General features: G+C 41.1%; 1 protein-coding gene across 4 annotated transcripts in view; it reads right to left on the reverse strand.

Moving 5' to 3' along the window:
• The window catches only part of pdzrn3b (PDZ domain containing RING finger 3b), a 313,710-nt gene that overhangs the window by 88,314 nt on the left and 199,828 nt on the right, over positions 1–25,568 (reverse strand). The gene's annotated exons all lie outside the window — the stretch shown is intronic.

Here is a 25,568-nt window from a genome sequence, read left to right on the forward strand (position 1 = left end):
CCATAAACGCTTTTGATGGATTTGTAACATTCAAACTTCTAGAATATTGCAAAACCAGCAATTTGGCAACATTTTAAAGTAAAGAAGGAAAAACTTGCATTTATATAGAACCTTTCACAAACTCAGAACATCCCAAAGTGCTTCACCAACAATTAAGTACTTTTGAAGTGTAGTTACTGTTGTAATGTAGGCAAACATGGCAGCCAGTTTGCACACAGCAAGGTCCCACAAATAGCAATGCAATAAATGACCAGACAATCTATTTTAATGATGCTGATTGGGGGATAAATGTGAGCGAGAACAATAAAACTCCCCTGTTCTTCTTCGAATAGTGCCACGGGCTGTTTTACGGCCATCCGAAGAGGCAGATGGGGCCTTGGTTTAACGTCTCATCCGAAAGGCTCTCTCAGTACTACACTGAAGTGTCAGCCTAGATTGTATGCTCAAGTCTCCGGAGTGAAGCTCTCACCCACAACCTTGTGGCTCAGAGGAAAGTGCGCTAACACCAAGCCGAAGCTGATGCTATGTGGCGGATTTTAACTCGGAGTGGGTTTTCGATCCCGTTCCAGTGAGTGAATTTCCTGCTCAGCAGTGGTAGCAGGAGGCCATGGCAATTTTAACCACTGGGCCTCATTTAAATGGCATCGGTCCACTTTCCGCTTGGAACAAGCATAAAGAGGATACAGAGCGGCAGCTGGCAGGTGAAGATCGGGCAACTCTGGGCTGTCTACCAGCTTCCAGGTAGGCAGGGGAGGCTGCAACTTTCCTTGTGGAGCCCAGAGGAACAATTTTGCTCCTCCTGGCCCCACAAAGGAAAGTTTTAGACTTATCTGAAGAGCCTCTTCTGTCTGCACACCTGCTTTTGCCCAGCGGGAAAGCTTGCAGTGGCTTCCCTGCTCAGGCCTTGGTTAAAACTGCGTCGGGGTCCTCCTGACATAATAGGGCTCTTATTTGCATAAATTTATGAGGCTTGGGCGCTTTTCTGTCTTCAAAACTACGCAGGTTAACATGGGAAACAGTTGAAATCCAAGCGGGTAATTAACCTGCCAATATTGAACTGCCCACTTGCCTGGTTTCCGTCAGGCGAGTAGGGTTAAAATCAACCCCCCAAATCAAAAGGAAGTTTTAGAAATATATATAAAATTAAAACCAATCAAACACTTCCAATGTAATATTTAGTGACGTTAACAATTTGAATAGCAATTTTTAAGAGAAAAGTGAAGATTATCAATCTTCTTGGGAGCTTTCAACGATGAGATTTGTATGAGATTCTGCAATGTATCTTGGAATATTATAAGGTTAGTGTACTGGACAGCTAATGCTCCAGAGATGACAACACTGAATAAATTCAGTGAGAAAGTCTAATCCCACGAAAATCTAGAGATTTTTAATTTATCCATTGGCATCTTTGTGATTATAAGGCCAATTTTTCAGTTCAGATTGGTGACTGTTGAAAGCAGGAACGTGAATATAAACTTGTAAAGAAAAATATTTTTATATAAAAGGGCTCAAAGTAAATCTGAAGGCCAATTTTCCTTAAGCTATTAAAATCCAGGTGGGATCAATACTCAGAGATGAAGGTGACCCAGAGATGAAGTGTGAACTGCAGATTTATGAAACAGTTGGAGAAGGGTTCCAAGTTGAGCTTTGCTGAATGACTGCACAGATGACTTTTCAACTGTTGTAGACAAAGATATCTGAAGTACCAATAGCAGCACTAAAATCTTTTCATTCTTGCAGACAGTCCTTTCAATTGTTCATAATATGTTCAGTGTATTATTTGCAACTTCTGTGTGGCTTTCTGATATCACGAAACTGATTGCTTTATCAGCAGCATCATTACACAATTCCATTATGTATCTAGCAATTTCTGGATAATAACCGTGCCATTCCTATTGATACAGGACTTTAAAGGGGACTTGAACAAGCACTTAGCAACAATATGATTGCACTATAGCTAAATAGTATTAATAGAATTCTGACAAAGGACAATGTTGTAACCTTTAAATATATAACAAACAATATGAACTCTTTAAGGTAACATTTTAAAAAATTTCCTCCATTTAACATTACCCTCTGTACAGGACCATTACAGTCCAGTAATTGTTTAATCAAACAGCACTCTGGCCAAGTGGGGAAGTTGTTTACATTGACCCCTGTTTTTGTATCACTTAACACAAATTTTGTATCTGATTCAAAAGTCTCAACTCCTGAAAGATTTTAAATGGAATGAAAATGGAACTGAGGTTGCTGCTTTCAGTGTAAATGGTAAGAATTTTGTAAGAGAATGTTGTGTTGCCTCTTGTGCCTACCAAAACTAACCTGGATGTGTTAAGGGGAAGACATCACAAACTCATTCATGATCTTAAAGGTAAAAAGAAAACAAAGTCTTAATAAAGATCTCAAGGAAGACATTTAAAACATACAATTATGCAATGTCATTCAAGGAACAAATATTTGTTTTTACCCCACAACATGCTTTTTTCCCCAGATTGTTTCTTTCCATTTTTTATATATCGCTGGTGGAGTGAGTTTGGCAATTGCATCCAGAATCTTGAAAACTAGAGCAATTTTAAACCAATGTATGTGAATTGGAAAGCAATGGAACGGAAAAAGGACACTTAAATTTATAATAAAGCTGACAAATGCTGCAGTCACTTGAATTATACAGCATGATCATGCTTCATAAACTTCTTCATAGAGTAAAAAACTCCAAGAATAAACTTCCAGATCCCAATTGCACCTCCAATGTGATAAACATCCATCAGAGCTGTAATCAACGTGGTTATTACTGGAGCTAACCTCTTGTCAATCTATTTTCTCCCTTTTTCTCTTGAAAGTGGTGACTTATGCTAGTCGACAGATCCAGGGCCCTAGCAGCCCACTACCATTCACCTAAGTAGCTGTTCTTCATGGGTAAAATCTAGCCAGTGAGTGCCTGGGGGCTATTCTATCATGGGGGCATCACAGCTGAACTCAATCCTATTCTCATTCAATATCCACACATGTACCTTTTCCGTTCAGGGCCATTGGATGGTAACCAGGAACAGGAACTCTGGCTATTTTTTTTTCTCTCCCTTACCATTGAACAGTGCTGCTGCTGGCCGAGATTAACTAACAGTTCAGGATCAAACCTGGGACTTTCCTGGACTGTAAGGCTTAGATCTAGATATTTTGCCGCATTTATTCACTAAAGGGATAATTTTCCAAATGTGCACTCTTAGATGGAAAATTGTCGGGAGTTTGCCTGCTCACTGAAGCTCTGTGCGAGAACTATACATTCGGAAAATTGTTCCTTCAGTGTATAAATAGAGTTTTAATGTAAGTGCAATTAGATTTTCAAACTGAAGCGTAATTTCACAGTTAAAAATCTAATCACTTTCAAAACTGTGCAGAGCAGTTTATTGTGGGATTTACTTGATGTCACAAAACTGGGAAGGATCTGGAAAATGGAGCTGACAGAGAATCTGAAAACTAAATGAAAAATTAGGAGTGTCACACCATCCAAACATCTGTAGGGCAAAAAAACATAATTGGCTCAATTAACCACTACATTAAATGTGAAAAATTCATAAAGGGTCAATGAGGAATGAGTAACAAGCAGAAAAAGAGCAAATCAAATCCATCATTTTTTTTCCCAAGCTACCATTCATGATCTCGCAATTACCATAAAACTGACCAACTAAATGGATCAAATAATTTCTTCACAAAATTTCCATCCATCATTTTCCCTTCTCAGGTGGTTCTGTACAGCTAAAAGTAACAATTATAACATAACACAACACATAAAAATTATATTAATCTGAAAACATCACTACCTATAAAATTAGTTATTTTATACTTGCAAAATATTTCTGCTCCACAGGGTTTGCTGTCTGTCTGAGCCTGGAGTTGGAAATTTCACATGAGCCTGAGTGCTCAAAATATTTTAGAGACATTGTGTGGCAGATGCATCATGGGAGTTGTAGTTTTCACCTTCCATCTGTGGACCTACAATACTCAGAATTGCTAAAACTGGCAGAAATTTTACAATAACAAATGTGAGGTGAGAGGTGGGAAAAGAAAGTTTTTAATTTCTTACGGTTTAAGTCATTAAAAATTCTGAGCTGACAGTGATACCGTGGCACCTATCACTGCCTCACCCAGAACAGCAACCCCTTTCCTGGTTAACATCCCATCCAACTTATCTATCAGGAGTCAATCTCTCTAACCTTCTCTTCATGCTCCACTTGCGACATCTCCAGCTCCAGCTTCCACGGTGGGTCTCAACCTTTGGCTCCATCTGTGTTGCCATCTAAGACATTCACTCCCTCGCAAACAAGGCCCTACTCGTCGACAACCGCATCATGAATGAGTTTATCGGAATCCTGGTCTTGATGGAAACTGGCTCACGAATGGTAATCTATTCCCCTTTATGTAAGACTACAAATATGGAAAATACTGTAAAAACACTGTAAAACTGCATGACACGAAACAGGCTGCGAGATATGAATCAGTTAACCCCAGGTGCCAGTCAAAGAGTCTCCAGCCCATGATCAGTTTCGGAAACTCATTTACATCAAACAATGATCCCTTGGCAAAGACACATTAACAGCGAGACAATGTACAATCAAACTGAGTCTCTGAGCCACGCTCAGTTTTGGACAAGAACGGAAGGCCTTTCACACCTAAACAATGCTGTGAGCCAAATGCCCATCACAGTGAGGAGCACCGCATTGTCCTGATGCTGTGCAGGTAGCTGGGGAGGAGATAAGGAGTTGTTTTTCGACTCACAGCTCTGCACAACTAAGGAGTTTGAATCACCGAGATGCCCAGATGAAGAGGTGTGACTGTCAAGCAATCCAACAAATTGATAGCTGAAACCACAGATGAGGCCCAGGTGGGAGTTTGCATGACTGGAACACTTTGAGAAGGTACAACAGCAGCACGTGGAGGCTGCAGTCAGGTGAAGATGGACAGAGACCAGTCACCCCCAGATCCAGGCCTACAATCAACATCGGTAACGACCAGCCATGTGGGTGATTGTAAGTTCCAGGCAAACTACTAAGGGGTTTGCACTGCAGTCAAGGGAAGAAGGACAGAAACCGGTCATTTCCACGTCCAGGCCTATGATCAGCATCGGTAACGACTAGCCGCACGGGTGATTGTAAGTTTCAGTCAAATCATAGAAGGGTTTGTACTGGGGTTTTGTTGTCGAATAAAGTAACAAGTTTGAGTTGAGCCAACACCTGTTTGTCGCGTGCAATTTTGTTCTTGTAATTCCGAGGTCCAAGAACCGGTGTAAGGTGGAAGGGAATGGAACACCTTACAGAACTTGGCAACCATGAAGGGTCGTGGAGAGCCACGGTGGACTACCGGGTTCTCAATAAAAATATTCCAGCCTGTGAGCCTACTGTAGCAGCAGCAGCAGATCGGATAAGAAGCATCCCCGCAAAGGCAATGATATTTACCGTCCTTGACATATCAAACAGGTTTTGTTCGATCCCTGTGAGATGGGAGGATCAGTATAAATTCGCCTTTACATTCAAGGGACAACAGTACACCTGGACGTGTCTCCCACAAGGTTTTCATAACAGTCCCTCAATTTTTTACCAGGGTATGGCCGATGCGTTAAAGAGTTTCAGTCAGCCCAACCAGCTAATCCAGTATGTGGACGACTTGTTGTTATTCTCCGAAGGTATGGAGGATCACGGGCCATTACTGAGTGAATCCCAAGAAAGCCCAAATTGGACAAGAGGAGGTGCAATTTCTAGGACTGATGATTCGAGCAGGAGATAGGGCTATAGACAGGGCAAAAAGAAAGGCAGTTCTGGAACTGCCAACCCCGCAGGAGTAAGGTCCTTTCTGGGAATAACGGGATGCTGCAGGGTGTTCATTGAAGGCTATGCAGCCACAGCAGCCCCTTTACTTAGGCTCCTTAGAAAAGGGTAGAATGGGAATGGGATGAAAGTTGCCAGGAGGCACTCACTTGCCTAAAAGAAGCCCTACAAACTGTACCCGCGTTAGAAGCGATAAACAGGAACCAAGACTTTTACCTGGAGGTAGCAGCGACTGGGGACAGTTTGAGCGCAGTCTTAATCCAAGAGTGCCACAACAAGTTGAGACCGGTGCCTATGCCTCCCGAGTCCTGACAGACGTAGAAAGGGGCTTCTCGAATTGAGAATGACATCTCTTGGCGACCTTTTGGGCCATCAAACACTTTCACGGGGTCATCCTTGGTGACCCTGTTGACCTGCCATACCCCGACATAAATATTACTGGATAGTAGAATGAAAGATGGAACAGCGAGCAGCAGTCGAATAGCCTGTTGGACGCTGTTGCTCTCAGACGAACTTGAAAGTGGAGAGATATGGGGAACCAACGCTAGCCCCGAACATGGTCTATCAGGGGATGGATCATGTGTGTTCAGTAGAGGGAGTGTGGGATGTAGATGTGGGATTCCGAGCAGGGGAACACCAGACAGGTAGGGATATTTATGTGGATGGGTCCAGCTCAATAACAAATGGAGAACGTAGGACAGGGTGTAGGATTTATGACCCAGAGACAGGAATAGAAAGGGCCATAAAACCTCCTGACACACTGAATGCGCAGCAGGCCTAACTGGCGGCCGCGGCCTACGTAGTAACGCACCCCAACGAATTTCCAACCCCCATACCATATGTTCGGACTTGATGTTCACCTGCAACTCCTGCACCAAATATTTGGCGTTATGGGCTAGACGATGTTTTAAGTCTCCAGATGGGAAACCGTTGGTAATGGCCCCTCTGTTGGAAAGTATCTTAAACGTCACGGATAATAACCAGAAGGATTATTACATTCAGAAGGTTACGGCACATTCAAAAACGAAGCCTAAGTGGGAAGGTAACCAGAAGGCCGATGAACTGGCCAAAAAGGGGGCCATGGAAGGACTACCTTGGGACCCGTACCAATCTGGGCAAGTTACGGCCATAAGGAAAAGAGAGGGACACCAAGAGGTGAAATTGCCCCCAGACTTGACACAGGTCCAAACACAAAATGTGATACTAAAAGCGGTAATTAGGGAAAAGGAAGGTGGGGAACCGAGTGAGAGACCCTTTGGAGCAGCAGACATAGTAGTTAAAGAAGGAATGTTGTTTAAGGGAGGTAAGTGGATTTGCCCACGCAGTACAGGGAAGAATTCATGCAGCTAGCTCATGGGAGTCCAGGAGCCGGACACTCAGGACCAGAAATGAAGTGGAGGAAAGTAGAGGAACTGGGATGGTGGCCCCACCTCAGGGAGGATGTAAAGGAATATTATAATAACTGTTCAGTGTGTGCTGCAATTAATCCAGACCCCAGCCGAAGGTCCCGTTGGGACACACTAGGATGGTAGAGGGACCATAGCAGTCTACATAAATAGACTTCATTGGGCCACTGCCCAACACAAAAATGGGCCATAAGTATTGTCTGGTGCTGGTAGATACATTCTCTAAGTGGGTGGAGGCTTTCCCTTGTAGGGCGGCCATGGCATTAAACACGGCTAGGATTCTGGTGAGGGAAGTGTTCACCCGATGGGGACTGCTCCAGATAGTAGAATCAGATCAGGGAAATAATTTCACTGGACAGGTTATGCAGGCTATCCTGAAGCTCTGAGAAATACAGGGAAAATGGCATGTGGCCCATAACTCCTAATCATCGGGTATATTAGAGAGAATGAACCGTACTATAAAAGGGAGGCTTAGGAAAAAGATAGGAGAGGACCCGAAGAAGTGGGATGAGGTCCTGCCCCTAGTCCTAATGAACATCAGGGCCAGTCTCTCTAAAAGTACGGGACATTCCCCGCACGAGCTGATGACAGGGAGGTCAATGAGGACTCCGACTCATGTGCTGGTGCCGATCCTCACAGAAACGCAGACTAAGGAGGTCACCCGAGACAGGTTTGTGAGGAATCTGCATGATACTTTACGGAAGCTTGAGTGGGAGGCAGCATAAAAACATGGGAAAACAGCACCAAAAAATAAAATGCAGTTGGAACCGTGGAAAGCGCAGGAATGGAAAGTAGGGGACCAGGTCATGATCAGAAATTATACGAGAATAGGAGCATTTGAACCATTGTATAAAGGGCCGTACAGTATTGTGGATAAGGCAAGTCCCATGGTATATGTGGTACAACTGCCGAAATGGGTAAAATGGTTCCATATTAACCTGTGCAAGCTCTATGACCCCGAAGAGAGGAGAACAAAACAAACTAAAGCTCAGGGAACGATCATGAGTTTGATCAGTGTAAGCCTTTCTCCTGGGATGATGAGAATAACTCAGGGGAAGGGGCAGTGAGAAGGAGTAGTCAGATACCTCAGCCTATGGTGCCATGGACGCCTCCTCCTGCACCACCCCCGGGCCCCAAGCAGCCCAAACCTCGAGGGAAAGAAAAAGGAAAGCGGTGATTAACCCGTACTATGTAAATATATGAATAACTTTAGTCAAACCTGTGAAGGGAAGACCCCTCACAGAGCAGTGCTTCGTATTTTATTTTTCTTTTGAAGAAGCGAGTCGAACCAAGGACGCGAGACACTGTGGCTGAATGTGTTGGTGATCCAAATTGGAGCAGGGCAGGGGAGCCAGGGGAACATCGAGATGTCTCTCGTTTACGGATGTATGGGAGGAATCGGTCCCACAGTAACTAAGCAGGGGACGACACGAGGTAACAATGGTACAGATACATACTCCCATGATGGGAATTGGCCAGGCTGGCTAGGGTCAAATTCCACCAAGTACTCAGGTCAAACCGGTACAAAATTAGGGAAGTATCGGTGTCCTGTCCAAAAGTAAATATCACAACCAGCAAGGTACAGATGAAGGAGGATAGAGGGATTTGTCTAGAATGCCAAGGGAGACCTCCATGGGATGGTGGTGGTGGTTATGAAAGACAGACGAAAAGAAAGGTGTTGCATCCACGGATTGGGAAAAATTGGGTAATAACTCAAACAGACGGACTGTGGAACTAAGGAAGGAGTAAAATTGCATTGGGACAAATGGTGGAAGAGGGAGCAAGGAGTTTATGTGTGTCTGGTCGGGTCGAGGCATAAATGTCAAGAAGGGTTCACCATTGCTTTTAAACAACAATGGTAAGACTCCGGGTCAGGAATGAATTGGACCCAGAGTTTTGACTCATGTGTGGTCTTCGATCCTCCAGGGATAGTCAATGCTACCGAACTGGTCACGCACGAAATCAAGTCCCCACCAAAAACTCCAAAGACTCGGGATATAGAGGTTAAGTGTCCTGTAACGACACCTGGACCTAGAAATGGGATGGTGTTGATTCCAACAGGGAAAGTGGTGTATCACGATGTGCATTACGAGGTAGCCTCGGTCATTCTCAATTTAACAGAGTTACAGTTGTCCAGGTGATGTCCACCAGAAACGGAGAGGTTGCATGAGAAACTGCTAAAGGAAATGTTCCAGCAATTTTATGAGAACGACTGTGGGGACGAGTGTCGGGAAGATTTATAGAAACTGGTAAAAATCAGTCACCCAGGTATGAGGAGACGAAAAAGGGGACTGATCAATGTCACGGCCATGGTATTTAATACAGGGACGTCACTGGTCAACAGTATGGATAATGCTCAGCTGCAAATGCAGATGAATACCCTAAAGGACCAGCTAAAGGAAATACAGGGGGAGGGTAATAATATTCAGAGACCAGAGTTGCAAGTAATGACAATGCACTTGAAGGAAATAATAGCTGAGTTGGAAACTCACACCCAGACAATAAATAAATTAATAAGAGAGGACCGAAATGCGTTGGACCAGGCCGCCCGAAATGACGTGTGTCATGCATGGAGCCTGGTTGTTAAACGAGGGGCGCAGTAATCTGGAGGGTTTAAAACAAGGTCGTGTACCGTCATGGATTGGCAACAGACACCTAAGTGCTACAAGTGCATGTAGCAACCGAATGAATCAGTGTTAGTTACGGTTGGCCTCCGAAGCATACCCAGTCCCGGTCAACCATGGCCATAACAAACAAACGGTAATGGGAATAGTCCTCTGGATGCTGGTGATGGATCAGTCACAACGACCTGCGCTGGTGTACCGGGTAGAGAATGTCGGCATTATTCGGAATGGGGTACATGTAAGGCATCATAAGACCCCTCCATATGTGGTTAAAATGGGAAACTCTATAACCGGAACCAATCTGGAGGGATGCCAGGGAGGAGGTACACATGTGGTGCTGTGCCCATACCACCTGAATCTTTTCGATCAGCCAGTATGTGGGTTCGAATTTGGGAGCGGACAGCCTATCAACTGTACTATGGAAATAATGGCTCAGGGCCGTGTCCCACCCCGGGTTGCGTATAAGGGTAATGGAACTTACTGTGTCACCACTAATGAAAGCCGATATAGGGTACACAATAATACCTAGATTCTACCTTTTGCTTTAGACCCCAGGTGGAGGTCCAGGTAGCACAGGAAAGGATAATCTCTATCGCGGATTACACCTCAATCAATATCACAATTAACGGTACTTTGCCGAACCTCCAGGAATACATATCGCGCTTTGGATGATATCCCACCATTACCAGAACTCTTGACTAAACTGGTAAAGGACGTAGAACTTTCACAAAGACATTACTATATGCTACAGCAACAGAATAATGAAGTGAGGGATGAAATTGAAGAAATAGTTACCCCTCCTTGGTGGGATATTGGGTTCAATATTGAGGTCCTGTCTTGGATTCGAATCACATCGCAAGTATTAGTGATTGTGCAATTGATTATTGTGTTGTATTTATTGATACTGCTCTGTAAACTAAAAGGAAAGGCTAAGAAGGAAAAACGAGTAAGATTGTGAAAAGGGGATTTGGGATGATTAGACCAAATGTATTGGTGTGATTAAAAAATGTAAGGTTTGGCTGAAACCGGCAATGCACCTGAGAGTGGAGGAGAAGCACCAAAGTAATATCTCTAGTGTATACGAGATATTAAAGGAGGGTCTGTAAGACTACAAATATGGAAAATACTGTAAAAACACTGTAAAACTGCAAGACATGGAACAGGCTGCGAGATATGAAACAGTTAACTCCAGGTGCCAGTCAAAGAGACTCCAGCCCATGATCAGTTTCGGATACTAATTTACATCAAACAATGATCCCCTGGCGAAGACACATTAACACCGAGACAATGTATAATCAAACTGAACCTAGTCTCGGACAAGAACTAATGTAAGGACTTGCACAACACCAGGTTATAGTCCAACAGTTTTATTTTAAATCACAAGCTTTTGGAGCTTTCCTCCTTCGTCAGGTGAGCGAAGGGTTCTTTTTTCGAACCCTTCACTCACCTGACGAAGGAGGAAAGCTCCGAAAGCTTGTGATTTAAAATAAAACTGTTGGACTATAACCTGGTGTTGTGCAAGTCCTTACATTTGTCCACCCCAGACCATCACCGGCATCTCCACATCATCGGACAAGAACGGAAGGCCTTTCACACCTAAACCATGCTGTGAGCCAAGGGCCCATCACAGTGAGGAATACCGCATTGTCCTGATGCTGTGCAGGTAGCTGGGGAGGAGATAAGGAGTTGTCTCTCGACCTCACAGCTCTGCACAACTAAGGAGTTTGAATCACCGAGATGCCCAGATGAAGAGGTGTGAATGTCAAGCAATCCAACAGATTGATAGCTGAAACCACAGATGAGGCCCAGGTAGGGGTTTGCATGACTGGAACACTTTAAGAAGGTACAACAGCAGCACATGGAGGATGCAGTCAGGTGAAGATGGGACGGAGACCAGTCACCTCCAGATCCAGGCCGACAATCAACATCGGCAACGACCAGCCAATTGGGTGATTGCAAGTTCCAGGCAAACCACTGCGGAGGCTGCAGTCAAGGGAAGGAGGACGGAAACCGGTAATTTCCAGGTCCAGGCCTGTGATCAGCATCGGTAACGATAAGCCAGATGGGTGATTGTAAATTTCAGTCAAATCATAGAAGGGTTTGCACTGGGGCTTTGTTGGTCTAATAAACTAACAAGTTTGGGTTGAGCCAAAGCCTGTTTGTCACGTGCAATTTTGTTCTTGTAATTCCGGGGTCCAAGAAACGGTGTAAGGTAGAAGGGAGCAGGACACCTTACATGTAACATAATAACTTGACTGCCTGTTCAGCTGCTGGTTATTCGAGACTCATCAGTAAGAAACACCTTGCATGTAGTGCTATGCTGATAACTTTACCATGAACTACAAATTCCCCACGTGAAGTAAGGAGGACTTGTTTTAATTGTGTAAATGACAATGAAGAAAGGTTTGGGGAGAAGAAGGAATGAATGGAAAGTTAATAAAAATAAATTACTTGCATCTTAAGAAAATACTGCAAATCCACTGTGAGAGGCATAGCAAAAATATTTCACAGAATCATGGAAGGAGGCCATTCGGCCCATAGAGTCCGTGCCGGCTCTATGCAAGAGCAATCCAGCTAGTCCCACTCCCCTGCTCTATCCCCATAGCCCTGCAAATGTTTTCCTTTCAAATACTTATCCAGTTCCCTTTTGAAGGCCATGATTGAATCTGCCTCCACCACCCCCTCGGGTAGTGCATTCCAGATCCTAACCACTTGCTGTGCAAAAAAGTTTTTCCTCATGTCACCTTTGGTTCTTTTGCCAAACATCTTAAATCTATGTCCTCTGGTTCTTGACCCTTCCGCCAATGGGAACAGTTTCTCTCTATCCACTCTGTCTAGACCCTTCATGATTTTGAATACCTCTGTCAAATCTCCTAGCAACCGTCTCTGTTCCAAGGAGAACAACCGCAGCTTCTCTAGTCTATCCAAGTAACTAAAGTCCCTCATCCCTGAAATCATTCTAGTAAATCTCTCTAAGGCCTTCACATCTTTCCTAAGGTACGGTGCCCAGAACTGAACACAATACTCCAGTTGTGGCCGAACCAGTGTTTTATAAAGGCTCATCATGACTTCCATACTTTTGTACTCTATGCCTCTATTTATAAAGCCAAGGATCCCATATGCTTTTTTAACCACTTTCTCAACTTGCTCTGCCACCTTCAACAATTTGTGCACATAAACCCCCAGATCCCTTTGTTCCTGTACCCCTTTTAGAGTTGTGCCCTCTAGTTTATATTGCCTCTCCTCGTTCTTCCCACCGAAATGTATCACTTCGCATTTTTCTGCCCATGCCACCAGCCTGTCTATGTCCTCTTGAAGTCTTTCACTATCCTCTTCACCGTTTACTACCCTTCCAAGTTTTGTGTCATCTGCAAATTTTGAAATTGTGCCCTGTATACCCAAGTCCAAGTCATTAATATATATCAAGAAAAGCAGTGGTCCCAGCATTGATCCCTGGGGAACACCACTATACACCTCTCTCCAGTCCGAAAAACAACCATTCATCACTACTCTCTGTTCCCTGTCCCTTAGCCAATTCTTATCCATGTTGCTACTGCCCCCTTTATTCCATGGGCCGCAATCTTGATGATAAGCCTACCATGCGTCACTTTATCAAACGCCTTTTGAAAGTCCATATACATCACATCAACTGCAATGCCCTCATCTACCCTCTCTGTTACCTCAATAAAAAACTCTATTAGGTTAGTTAAACATGTTTTGCCTTTAACAAATCCGTGCTGGCTTTCCCTAATCAAACCACACTCATCCAAGTGACTGTTAATTCTGTCCTAATTATCGTTTTTAAAAGTTTCCCCACCACTGAGGTTAAACTGACTGGCCTGTAGTTGCTGTGTTTATCCTTACACCCTTTTTTGAACAAGGGTGTAACATTTGCAATTCTCCAACCTCTGATACCACCCCCGTATCTACAGATGTTTGGAAGATTATGGCCAGTACCTCCGCAATTTCCACGCTTACATCCCTCAGCAACTAGGATGCATCCCATCCGGACCGGGTGACTTATCTATATTTTAAAATGTAAATATCTGGAAAGAACAGTTTTGGGGAGGAAACTACAAAGTTACTTGTATCTTAAGCAAGTTTTGCAAAGTGGTAGAAAATATTATAAATATTAATACTTAGTAACTGAAATGAAGCTTCAGTTACTTTTTTCTTAAAATAGATTATCCTGTGGATGCATTTATCAATGATGAAATCATCTGATAGCCCATTAGTCCAGATTCTTTCAGTATCAGTAAATGTTGTTGAATTACAGCAATGAGTGAATCACACCATGGTAGATCGATTCATTGGGGGTAATTTTGACTTTCGGTGATAGTGTAAAATGGGCGATAACGATTTAGCCGCCCGTCATATATGTCTCCCGATTTTCATTTCCGTTGAAGTCAAAGTCAAAATTACCCCCACTGACTTTAAAGTTAAAAAAAAAAGAGTCTAAAAAGGTGTTTGGAAACTGCATTAAAATGAAGATTCCAGGGGAACGTCACAAAAAAGTAGAAAACATATAAGGGGTGAAATTATGGGGTGTTCTCCGGCTCGTTGGCTGTAACTTCAGCAGAATAGCCGCAGAAAGCCTGGAAAAACGGCATTTACAGTTTTTCTGGGATTTCTGCTGCTCTTCCGGCAGATGAGTGGGAGATCCCCTGTAAAAATTCACCCTATGGTTGCATAAGGGGGAAAAAAACCTTCATTAGATATCAAATCTGCAATCTACAACAACTGTTAACAGTGCTCAGATGACTTGCAACCATTGACTCCCCACCCATATATGAAGTGCTCAAACTCAAAATATCTAGTGCAGATTAAGTTTATTCTTTTTTATAAAAAAACTAGCAAGTACCTGGCTAAGGCTCACAAAGGTGTATCTTGTGAAGCTTCTTGGTATATTCCTTAAAAGACTGTAACATGTCAAGTTTGGGAGGGTGGGGGAAATCAATTGAACATATGACTATTTCTGCTGAAACAACTTGCAACAATTGCCTTAACCTATGAGATCTCCTGTGTGCTAAAACTGACCTTGCTGTTCTCTATTGATAAAGTGAGCCATACAGTCACAGGTAGGTCCTGAAATTCCATGGGGGTTCTACTAGTCACCCAGTGTAACTCTGGTGGGAGATTGACTGCAAGGAAATGGTGTGAACGGCTGGAGTAATGGCAGGAGATCGGTGGAGCCCCCACGGAATTTCAGAGCCGTGGTTTTCTTCTGTGCTCCGTTGATTTCTTTTTCTGGCTCTGTCTAATATCTGAGTGGCTGTGAGTGACAGACTCCAATTTTCCCTCCCCTGTGACCTTCTACCACCTGCTTCTGTACATTGGACAGATGTGTAGATGTACCAGTGCCATTTACAAGTGACTGAAATATGAACCTGCCTATGAAAAAAAAATGAAGATTGATTAAAGATGGAATTAGAAAAAATCCTATCAATGGTCATAATTACGATATTTTAAAAAATCATGAGGCAATTTAATGGCTCTCTCAGGCACTGTGTCAGTCAGTCAGCCTACCTTTTTACTTTCAAGGGTTCGAATTCAGACAGACAGTGTTACTGGTGCTATGAGGCCTTGGTACTTACATCACTTTGTTTAACCTCTCATACTGTTCACAAAATCATTCTTTCATATTATATCTTCAGGAAATGTGACATTTTAAGTTGTACCGTTGCAGCATACAATAAAATAGAGTATGTGTGATGTTAAGATACACAGAGCCGTAGCCTGCTCCTGTGAAGTTATTAGAGTGCTGTTTTAGAAATATCCTTCTGCTTGTTTTATTTGCTAATGATGAAAACAATTAACTCTTTCAAGTGTTAATGAAATGTGCAGCAAACTGAGGACTCTTTCTAAATATTATGTAAAATGTTATGACATAAAATCAAACAACTTTTAATGCAACTGTCTCAAAGTCTGATTCTCTACAGAGTTGTTAGGTTTCACAAAGAAGTATGTAAAATAAAAAAACTTGATTTTGTGATAGAATCTTTGAATTGCTGGTTATTATGCTTTAAATGTGCTATTTGAACCTTTTCCACGTCAAACTACATTGGATTGCAAGAATGTAGAGAGGGGTAGATGAAATTAGTTAATTTACCAATTTTGGCAAAGATATGAATTTCACTCCCCTGGGTGTTGCTAATCTATCTTTATAGCTACTAAAAATAATAAAACTCTACTCAGCAACTAAAAACACTGCAATTTTAGCCTGAACAATAAGTAGGAATACATTTAGAATCCTTAAATGAAGTTAGTAATCAAAACTAAGCATTTTATTTTTCATGTGTCACTGGATCACATAAATTATTCATGGTCAACTCAGGAGGAAAATTTCAATTGCTAGTTTCTCGCAAATGTCCAATTAAGAAAGGGACTTCTGAGCTATAGACAGGCGCCACCATCATTAAAGGGCAGTTTCTGAAGATTACAGGTCTCCTGCCAGTCAAACAGAGTCTTTTCTGTAGCTAAAGTAAATCAGTGGCTGTAAAGCTGAAATTAAATACCCTGTGTAGAAAGAAAGCCCTTGTGAACCATTACCTTGTTTAAACAAATACCTGCCTACTTTCAGGTAATTGTGTTATGTTCAAAGTAGTAGTGGTGATAATGGGAGGGGTTGAAAATTTTCACTTAATTGACTGTGCCCGATGTATTAGCTCACTAAAGCCGCGGAATACAGACAACCAGTAAAATTCCTTAGATTTATTGCAAGAATTGGAAACCACTAGTGCCAGGTGGAGTTGACAAAGCCAGCTCCAGAAAACAGAAGGAAAACAAGGATGATCTGACAAATCTGATACAATAACCATCTGTAAAGTTAAGAACCTAATGAAGCAGAAATGCACCTGGCCATGTGTGCATCAATTAGGGTAAGGTGGTAATAGCATAAGCCAGGCGACACAGTTGCTTGTTGATGTGTGCAACGTAAGAAAGATTCACAATTTCACACATCAAATGTCATGTCTGCCCATCAGGCATAAAAATGAGAATCCTAATCATTTGTTTCACATTCAAACACATCCATTGTTAAATATCTGAGTGAACATACTACATAAACATATGATTGACATTACCACATCTTGTGTATCAAATCCTGAATGTATGTGCAAGTGTTTTTTTCTGCTAACAAATTGTTGATATCATCATACAAAACAATTACTGTACATTACATTCTGCTGCTTTACAGAACTGGGTTAATGGACCTCACAAAATCAATGAACAAGAGAACTTAGTGCATAATTCAACATGAAAGCTCAGAATAATGGGATAAAGCAACCACTGGAGTTTCAAAGTACAAAAGGTTCTTGGAAATTTTTAATGTGTATTGGGAAAGCACTGAGCAATTATTTCTCTAAATCAATTGTATCTACTAATTGTAAACATTTCCATAAGATGGTTAACAGCCCTTAACAACATGTCAGGTTAAAAGAAAAATGAAGATGTTCAGAGTTCTGATTCTGTTTACATGTAGGAGAATATCTTTGTGACTATTCTATGAACCAGAAGCCTTCAGTCCAAATAGCTGACACTGTGGAATCAACCAGGGCTGAAGGTTAACACTTCATTTCAATATTGCAGATTTAAGTTATTTCAAGTTACAAGATGACAAAACCACTCTAGAATGCATAGCTTCAAATTTAAATAGTGCAGAATGTATTAAAGATTTTGTTGATCAACGTCAACTGGGCCAAAATGAACTGGCCATGTTAGCATTTCCGACACAACACTAAAGCTTTTATTTTGCTGGGAAACGAATACCTCAATAAATTGCAATTCCAGCAGGTCCAGTGAGTCTTGATCCGTAAGTCTTTAGAATAGGCTATACAAAGAGGATCAAATATACAGGAGATCAGGCTTTATCCCTGTCTCATCCATAGATACTTTCAGAAAGTCTCTTCATTAAGGTGTTTCGCAAGTTGTCTACAATTTATTTTCAGGGCTATGTAAAGTTAATGGTTAAGAACTGTGGTTTTTCTCTTGTGTAAATTATTTGTTATACTTTTAATCGTACTTTAAAACTCCACTTAAAATAGTTACAGCTGTCTAACATACAAAAACGTGTATAATTTCTGTTTCATTACTTTATGCCATTCAAGAAAACATGGTGATATTTAGAGCTATTACACTGATTGAAACTAACAAAAGAACAAAGTCTATAGTCCGAGTGCCATTACAGACCAATTTCTGTGCAATGAATGATGTCCAAGAAGTGCCCACATTCTCTTGCTACAAATTATTCATGTGATGTAATTGAGTAAATATATGACACTTAACTAGCAGAAGGACTTTAGCACATGGCAAACATAAAAGTAATATTGTTTTCAATCAGGTCTGTTAGTCATTCCCCCCAACTTTTCTCCCTCCTCTGATGACCTATGCCGATATATGGTTCCACAGGTGCTCGCCACCCAACAGCACATAACCAAACTGACCAGTCTTCCTTTGTGAGCCTAGACGACGAGTATCGGCAGGATGTTGGGCCATGTGGAGAACTAGAGCCGATCCAGACTCTGTCCTCGCCCAATGTCCATACGTACTCACATTCGAGTAGGGATCAATGGATAGCAGTCAGGAGTGGGAACCCTGACTGATATTTTCAACCCCTTGCTCAGGGACACTAAGGCAAACTCCAGCGCTACCACTGCTGCCTGACTGAGATCAGCTTGCTCACGTAGACCAGATGTCAAACCTGGGATCTTTGTGATTTGTATGGATCAGTACCATGTTATTAGCCCATCAGGAGAGCCCACATATGCGGTTTTAAAAAAAAGTGATTCAGTTATTTAAAATAAATATACAAGATACTGCAATATTGACTTATACGAGTTGACTTCACTGAAAATAACCAAGCTTCCTACATAGGAAATGTATCTCAAACTTTATTAAGTATTGTTATTTTAGCTAATCTTTCTGTTTGCAACATTTTTGGGCTATAACAATTCAAAGGGTTGAAAAATAATGAGTTAGGACTAAACATTATATTTTGTAAAATGTACAACCAAACCTATTCAGTCTGTTTCAGTGATGTGGAGTGTGGATTGGCATTCCACTCCAGCAAATGAGGGCCATTAAGGTGTCCAAGACCACAGAGTAACAACTTATCCAGCGTTCTGCTATTCAGAATTTTACTTTACATTCAGAACATCATTTGTAGTGATTGATGTAATTAATGGATTATTACAAACATGCTTTAGATTAAGTGCAGTTCAGCACGATTTACTTTCGAGGGCTTCACATTTCAAACTGTACATAAAACATGGGTTCACTAATTTCCATACAAAAGTAATTTTCCTTTCATTACAAGATCAATCAATATTGTGAGTGTGTGTGTAGTATGCAGATCAGACAGAGTAACCTCCAAGTGTGGCTGCACATCAGAATGAGTCATATTTTTCCAGTTAAATAGATATCACACTTGTAAATCAAGTTCATAAAATCAGGAAGGTATCCCTAAGTTATTGAAAATAAACTGATGCAGTTTATAAAATGTTAGTGTTATTATCTTCAAAGAATTTCCACTTTGGGAACTGCAAGTGATGATCAAGTGGATTTAAAGCACTTCACTTAGTTCCATCAATGAGTAAAATTAATTTTCCTTTATGTGGTCTAGAAAGTGTATTTTGACAGAAAGCAACTGCCAGCAATTCGAGGCATCTTTTTCAAAGTGAAGTTTGGCCAGTTGATAGATCGAAATAAATTTGATTAAGCGTATAGTAACTGCATCTGAGAAATATAGTAATCAAAAAGGGGGTCAGAAAATAGGTCTGACTAATGCTTCATTTGGAAACTTTAATAATTGAAAAGCAGCTCTTTGGCTTTGTTAAATATAATTTGTTTCATGCTTTTTTTTAAAAAAAGCTTCTTTTGCTCCTGAGCCCTGTGTCAGCACAGCCATTTCCTTTAGCTGGGATGAAGAGTAAAGCTTTCTCTGCTCTGCCCCAACAACATGCCTTAATCACAAACTCAGAACACCCCTACTGCACCAGTGTGACATTTACTCAAACTAGTACCAAATTAGGGGCAGTTCTGTGCCGATGCCCTACATCCATAAGGAACGAGGTTGAGACTGTCCAAACTTATTTCATGTAGGATCCTTACAACGAGCAGACTTAGGAGACCTTCATTCCAAAAGCCTACAGCAACAACAACAACTCACATTTATATAGCGCCTTTAATGTAGTAAAACATCCTAAGGTGCTTCACAGGAGCGACGAAACAAAATGTGACACCGAAGCCACATAAGGCGATATTAGGACAGATGACCAAAAGCTTGGTCAAAGAGGTAGGTTTTAAGGAGCATCTTAAAGGAGGAGAGAGAGGTAGAGAGGCGGAGAGGCTTAGGAAGGGAATTCCAGAGCTTAGGGCCTAGGAAGCTGAAGGCACGGACGCCAATGGTACAGTGATTAAAATTGGGGACGTGCAAGAGGCAAGAATTGGAGAAGCGCAGAGATCTCGGAGGGTTGTAGGGCTGGAGGAGGTTACAGAGATAGGGAGGGGCGAGGCCATGGGGAATTTGAAAACAAGGATGAGAATTTTAAAATCGAGGCATTCCAGGACTGGGAACCAATGTAGGTCAGCGAGCAGAAGAGTGATGGGTGAACGGGAATTGGTGCGAGTTAGGATTTGGGCAGCAGAGTTTTGGATTTGCAGTCAGGTCTCAGAGATTTTAATGCACTGCACCATCCAGATGCCCAAACAGCACATATGTTTAAAATAATGATAGTTTATAGCTGCTTTATTGAAACCTGATGTACAAAATCCTGAATACACATCTTCAAACTTTGCCAAAGTTATATTCCCTTTTTGCATAAACATTTGTGCCATGGACTGAATGCAAGGTGTGTGGCTGAGAATGAATCAATTGCATTGTCAAAGGAATTGAAAACAATGTCAACTGAAAAGTGAGGTTATCTATTTCACATTCAAATCTTTGAATATATTGAGTATCATTTTCCCACTTGTGGTCATCAGGAGTGATGTTCCTGTTGGCAGTAGCCCAACTGTCTATCTGCCCATGATGTGAAGTGGCACCAATGCCTGCGATTTAGTTTTCCACATTGTCTGACAACCAGAAGCAGCAGGGAGCTCATGGAGAAAGCCAGGTCAGTTGCTCCAATGAGCAGCTTTCTGATTTTCCCCAATAGGTTGGCAGCGCAAGTTCCAAGGTGGTATTAATCTAACCATAGACCTTTCTTTGATTAACATAGGTACCTCATGTAGTCTCCATTATAGTGGAGTCCTCAGCAAGAAAAACTCAAGACATGCAAGTTTACAGATGCACTACATGCAAGACGAACCTAATAAAATAATTATTTATAAAGTGGATGGAATAGGTATTCTTCAGGTATAACTTCACAAACACATTGAGGGTGGAGGGTATTCATGGCCAATAGTTATAGGCATTTTGAGTATTTAAATTATAACAACAGCAAATCCACAGGGAAATGATAAGCAGGGTAGCACAAGTTTTCCCACCAGCATTAGTATTGTTACAATCACAATCACTTACCGTAGGAATGAAAAGGAAAAAAATGACATGCATTTCAGAATTTTAAAGTGTTACCATTGCTAACTCAGGTTGGAGGTTTACTCCAACACAGTGCCACAGTTTTACACTGTAACACAGTCTACAGAAAATATAAAATTCTGGGAAGTAAAGCGGGCAATTATTACCTGGAATCATATTTGTAGATATGTACTTCTTATCTATGCCAACTATTAATTTATGATGAACTATTTTTTATGGAAGTACAGAGGTTCATATTTAAGAAGTGACCACAACCTAGTACTATCAAAGTAAAACTCAGTGGTGCAAACAAAGTGAACAGAATAAACAGATAATTCACCTGGGAGAGAATAAAGGTCTCAAACTTGAGCGGTAATTTTGCAGCAGAAATACAGAACTACTTTCAAGTATTGGCTTAACTTTAGAATGTTGAAGGCCTCTGGGTAATCCTTGACATACAGGCCAATAAAGCCGCAAAGGACAAAAACATGGATTACTGACAGAACACAGAAGAGGAGACTGAAGATGGAAGCTGAAAGTTGCCAGAACCTAGAAAGAATGGAAATGGGGAAACTGTATAGGGATAAGGATTTCAAAGAAAATCCAAGAAATGACAAGAGGAATTGGATGGATAGTCAAGCTGCAGAAGCACACAAGCAGCAGGCAAAGAGGACATTCTATAGCCCTAACACAGTGTTGAGACTATATAAGGTAACAAAAATTCTATCAGGCAGAGGAGGATAAAGGTCGCTCTCTGTAAAAGACATGAGCAGGTTTGACTTTGAATACAGAAGAATGACACGATTTAATGGTGGGGGATTACTGTCAGGAAGAGCTGAATAGTCTGATCCATAAGCAAAGTGAAGATTCTAGATATAACAATGAAAGAACCCAAGCTAAAATTGGGGCCATTTGAACTTGAAAAAGTCAAGAAAATCATAAACAAGCTGTGGATTGGAAAGATAGTGGCAACTGGCAAAAAAAAAGCAGCAGAAATGATCAAGAATAGCGGAGATGTAATTGCAAAAGGGACAATTAACCTTTCAAACATGATTACAACAAAGGAATCTCATGGACTGAAGGAAAGGTCTCATAACAAAGCTACCAAAGAGGGAGACATATCATGCTGCATGATGGGGGAAACTTTACCATTAGTCTCAAGAAAGGTATTTAACATCATGCTGCTGAATAGGATTAGCAAGAGTGCAGATAAGAGAACGTGCGAAGAACAGGATCAATTTAGAAACAGAAGATTAAGTCATGATGAACTTTTTGTACTCCACAGTATTGTGGAGAAACTATGAACAAATGAGATGTCAGCTTCGTCACTGATTTTGACGATTTAGAAAAGGTCTTTGATTGCCGAGACAGACATATACTATGGCAAAAATTGACATTATTATGGATTTTCCGACACATTATATCACAGAGGAACTCTATGATGGAATGGATTGTTGTGTTGAAAATGGAGGATAGAACAGGAGGATAATTTGGAATAAAAATTGGGGTCCAGCAGGAATGTGTCAAGTCACCCATCATTTGGACTAGCAGTAGACTTGATAATGTACAGAAGCAAAAAGAGTGGACTCAGGTGAAAGGGACTGTAAACATTGAGATTTTATGTATGATAACATACTATTGACAGATATCAATAAAATTGGTCAATGATTGAACTAAGGATCTCAAAAGATAGCAAGAATCATGACAATTTGAACACATAGTGGACACAATGCAGAACACAGACTACTTTATAACTATCTTGTAATACAATATGCAGCAATGAAATATTATAGAGTCATAGAAGTTTACAACATGGAAACAGGCCCTTCGGCCCAACATGTCCATGTCGCCCAGTTTATACCACTAAGATAGTCCCAATTGCCTGCACTTGGCCCATATCCCTCTATACCCATCTTACCCATGTAACTGTCCAAATGCTTTTTAAAAGACAAAAATGTACCCGCCTCTACTACTGCCTCTGGCAGCTCGTTCCAGACACTCACCACCCTTTGAGTGAAAAAATTGCCCCTCTGGACCCTTTTGTATCTCTCCCCTCTCACCTTAAATCTATGTCCCCTTGTTATAGACTCCCCTACCTTTGGGAAAAGATTTTGACTATCTACCTTATCTATGCCCCTCATTATTTTATAGACTTCTATAAGATCACCCCTTAACCTCCTACTCTCCAGGGAAAAAAGTCCCAGTCAATCTAACCTCTCCCTATAAGTCAAACCATCAAGTCCCGGTAGCATCCTAGTAAATCTTTTCTGCACTCTTTCTAGTTTAATAATATCCTTTCTATAATAGGGTGACCAGAACTGTACACAGTATTCCAAGTGTGGCCTTACCAATGTCCTGTACAACTTCAACAAGACATCCCAACTCCTGTATTCAATGTTCTGACCAATGAAACCAAGCATGCCGAATGCCTTCTTCACCACCCTATCCACCTGTGACTCCACTTTCAAGGAGCTATGAACCTGTACTCCTAGATCTCTTTGTTCTATAACTCTCCCCAACGCCCTACCATTAACGGAGTAGGTCCTGGCCCGATTCGATCTATTGCAAGACAGTTAGCAGCTCAGGTTGGCAACGCAGCTACTGCTGTAAACAAACTGGATTACATCCGCACAAATATTGAATTATCCTTCAAAATAAAGATCATACCATTTAAGACAATGGCAAAGTCTTATCTACCTTCCCATTTGTTACTGAAATCTGGCCAATGACAAAACTCCAGGGAAAAGCTTTGTATTTTTGACATCAAGTATCAACAAGATATTCACTTGGGATCATCTGAGTATAGTCAAAGAAAGAACAAAGGAACTGCCAGCAAGTCAACTTTTGAAGCACACGTTCCTCAGTTGACTTAATCTTGTGTTGAGGGATATTCTAGCAAGGCACTCCTCGAAGCTGGTGTCAGCTGGGAAGAGGTGCAGCAGCTAACCAAGAACAGGATGGAGAGGGAGAGACAGGTCTGCCTTCTGTGCCTTCTATACTATAAGCATATAAGGCAATATTAGTCTCTTCTACTACAAAACATCAGTTTACTCTGCCTCTAACTATTTTGCATCTTTGGAGCATTTGCCACAGTATTGGACTCATTCTGTATAGTTGCTGTTTGATTAGTAGGAGATTGGTTAAGGCTGATCAGGTACAGTTTAACCTTACAGTGAATGTTACAAATGCAGTGCATTTCATTGCATTTTTAATATTGTTGTACAATAAAAAGCTATATGTCCTAGTTTTAATTGCAATACCATTTTAGTACTGACAAAAGGTGTCATTTTACCATTATTGTTCAATTCAAATATGTTCATCATTACGTAAATTTGCAGCCAAAATAAAATCTGATTTCTGAATGACTGGGACATTTAGAAGAGAACATATATAAATTGCTGTTATTAATGCATCGGCCTGTAACATTTTCAGTAAGTGGAAAGGTTTTACTCGGACAATGTAAAGCACAGACTTTAAATGTAAGTGCCAGTCTTATCTGCCAGCCTGAGCTGCAGTGCCCCCAACTGCTGCTATATAGACACTGCAATAGGTAAGGGGAGGAATAAACTTAATCTGAACTGATATAAAGTATCTGAAGAGCTACAACTGCACCCTAATCCTTTTTCTCTACAGTTTAGAAGCAGGAACTGTTAAAGTTAATCTGCTAAAGAAAATTAAGACACAAACTCCAAAACTAAATAGCACTATGCAAACCTTATGAGAGAAATTATCCAAATTATATTATTCATCTTTTATCCCCTGTACATTAATAACTATTATAGGACTTGCTGCTCAAATACTTAATGCACTATATGCCATATTACTATATGCCAAACTTCACGGACTCTACCAAAACAAAAAAATGAAACACTGATTTCCACAATATGTTAAATCTACAAAATACACAGGAAGATATCTATATTTGCACTCTACCTATATCAACATATTTACACATTAATAAAATCTCAATTAAATGGTACCTTACTCAATAATTTTAAGATTAGCAAATGCTAACATTGGTCAATGATAAAAATAAAAAAGGCAATAGCTACTACTGAATAATAAAGACGATAAAAATAAGGTTATAGCTGTCTGAAAATCTTGTTTGCATCACCAACTGTTCATGTACTTACCAGTTTAAATTGTGCACAAACAGGCAATGAATAGACTTTCTAGTTTAATATCCTATCACATACACAAACAA

Source organism: Heptranchias perlo, chromosome 17 (assembly GCF_035084215.1).
Source record: "Heptranchias perlo isolate sHepPer1 chromosome 17, sHepPer1.hap1, whole genome shotgun sequence".
Classification (NCBI taxonomy): domain Eukaryota; kingdom Metazoa; phylum Chordata; class Chondrichthyes; order Hexanchiformes; family Hexanchidae; genus Heptranchias; species Heptranchias perlo.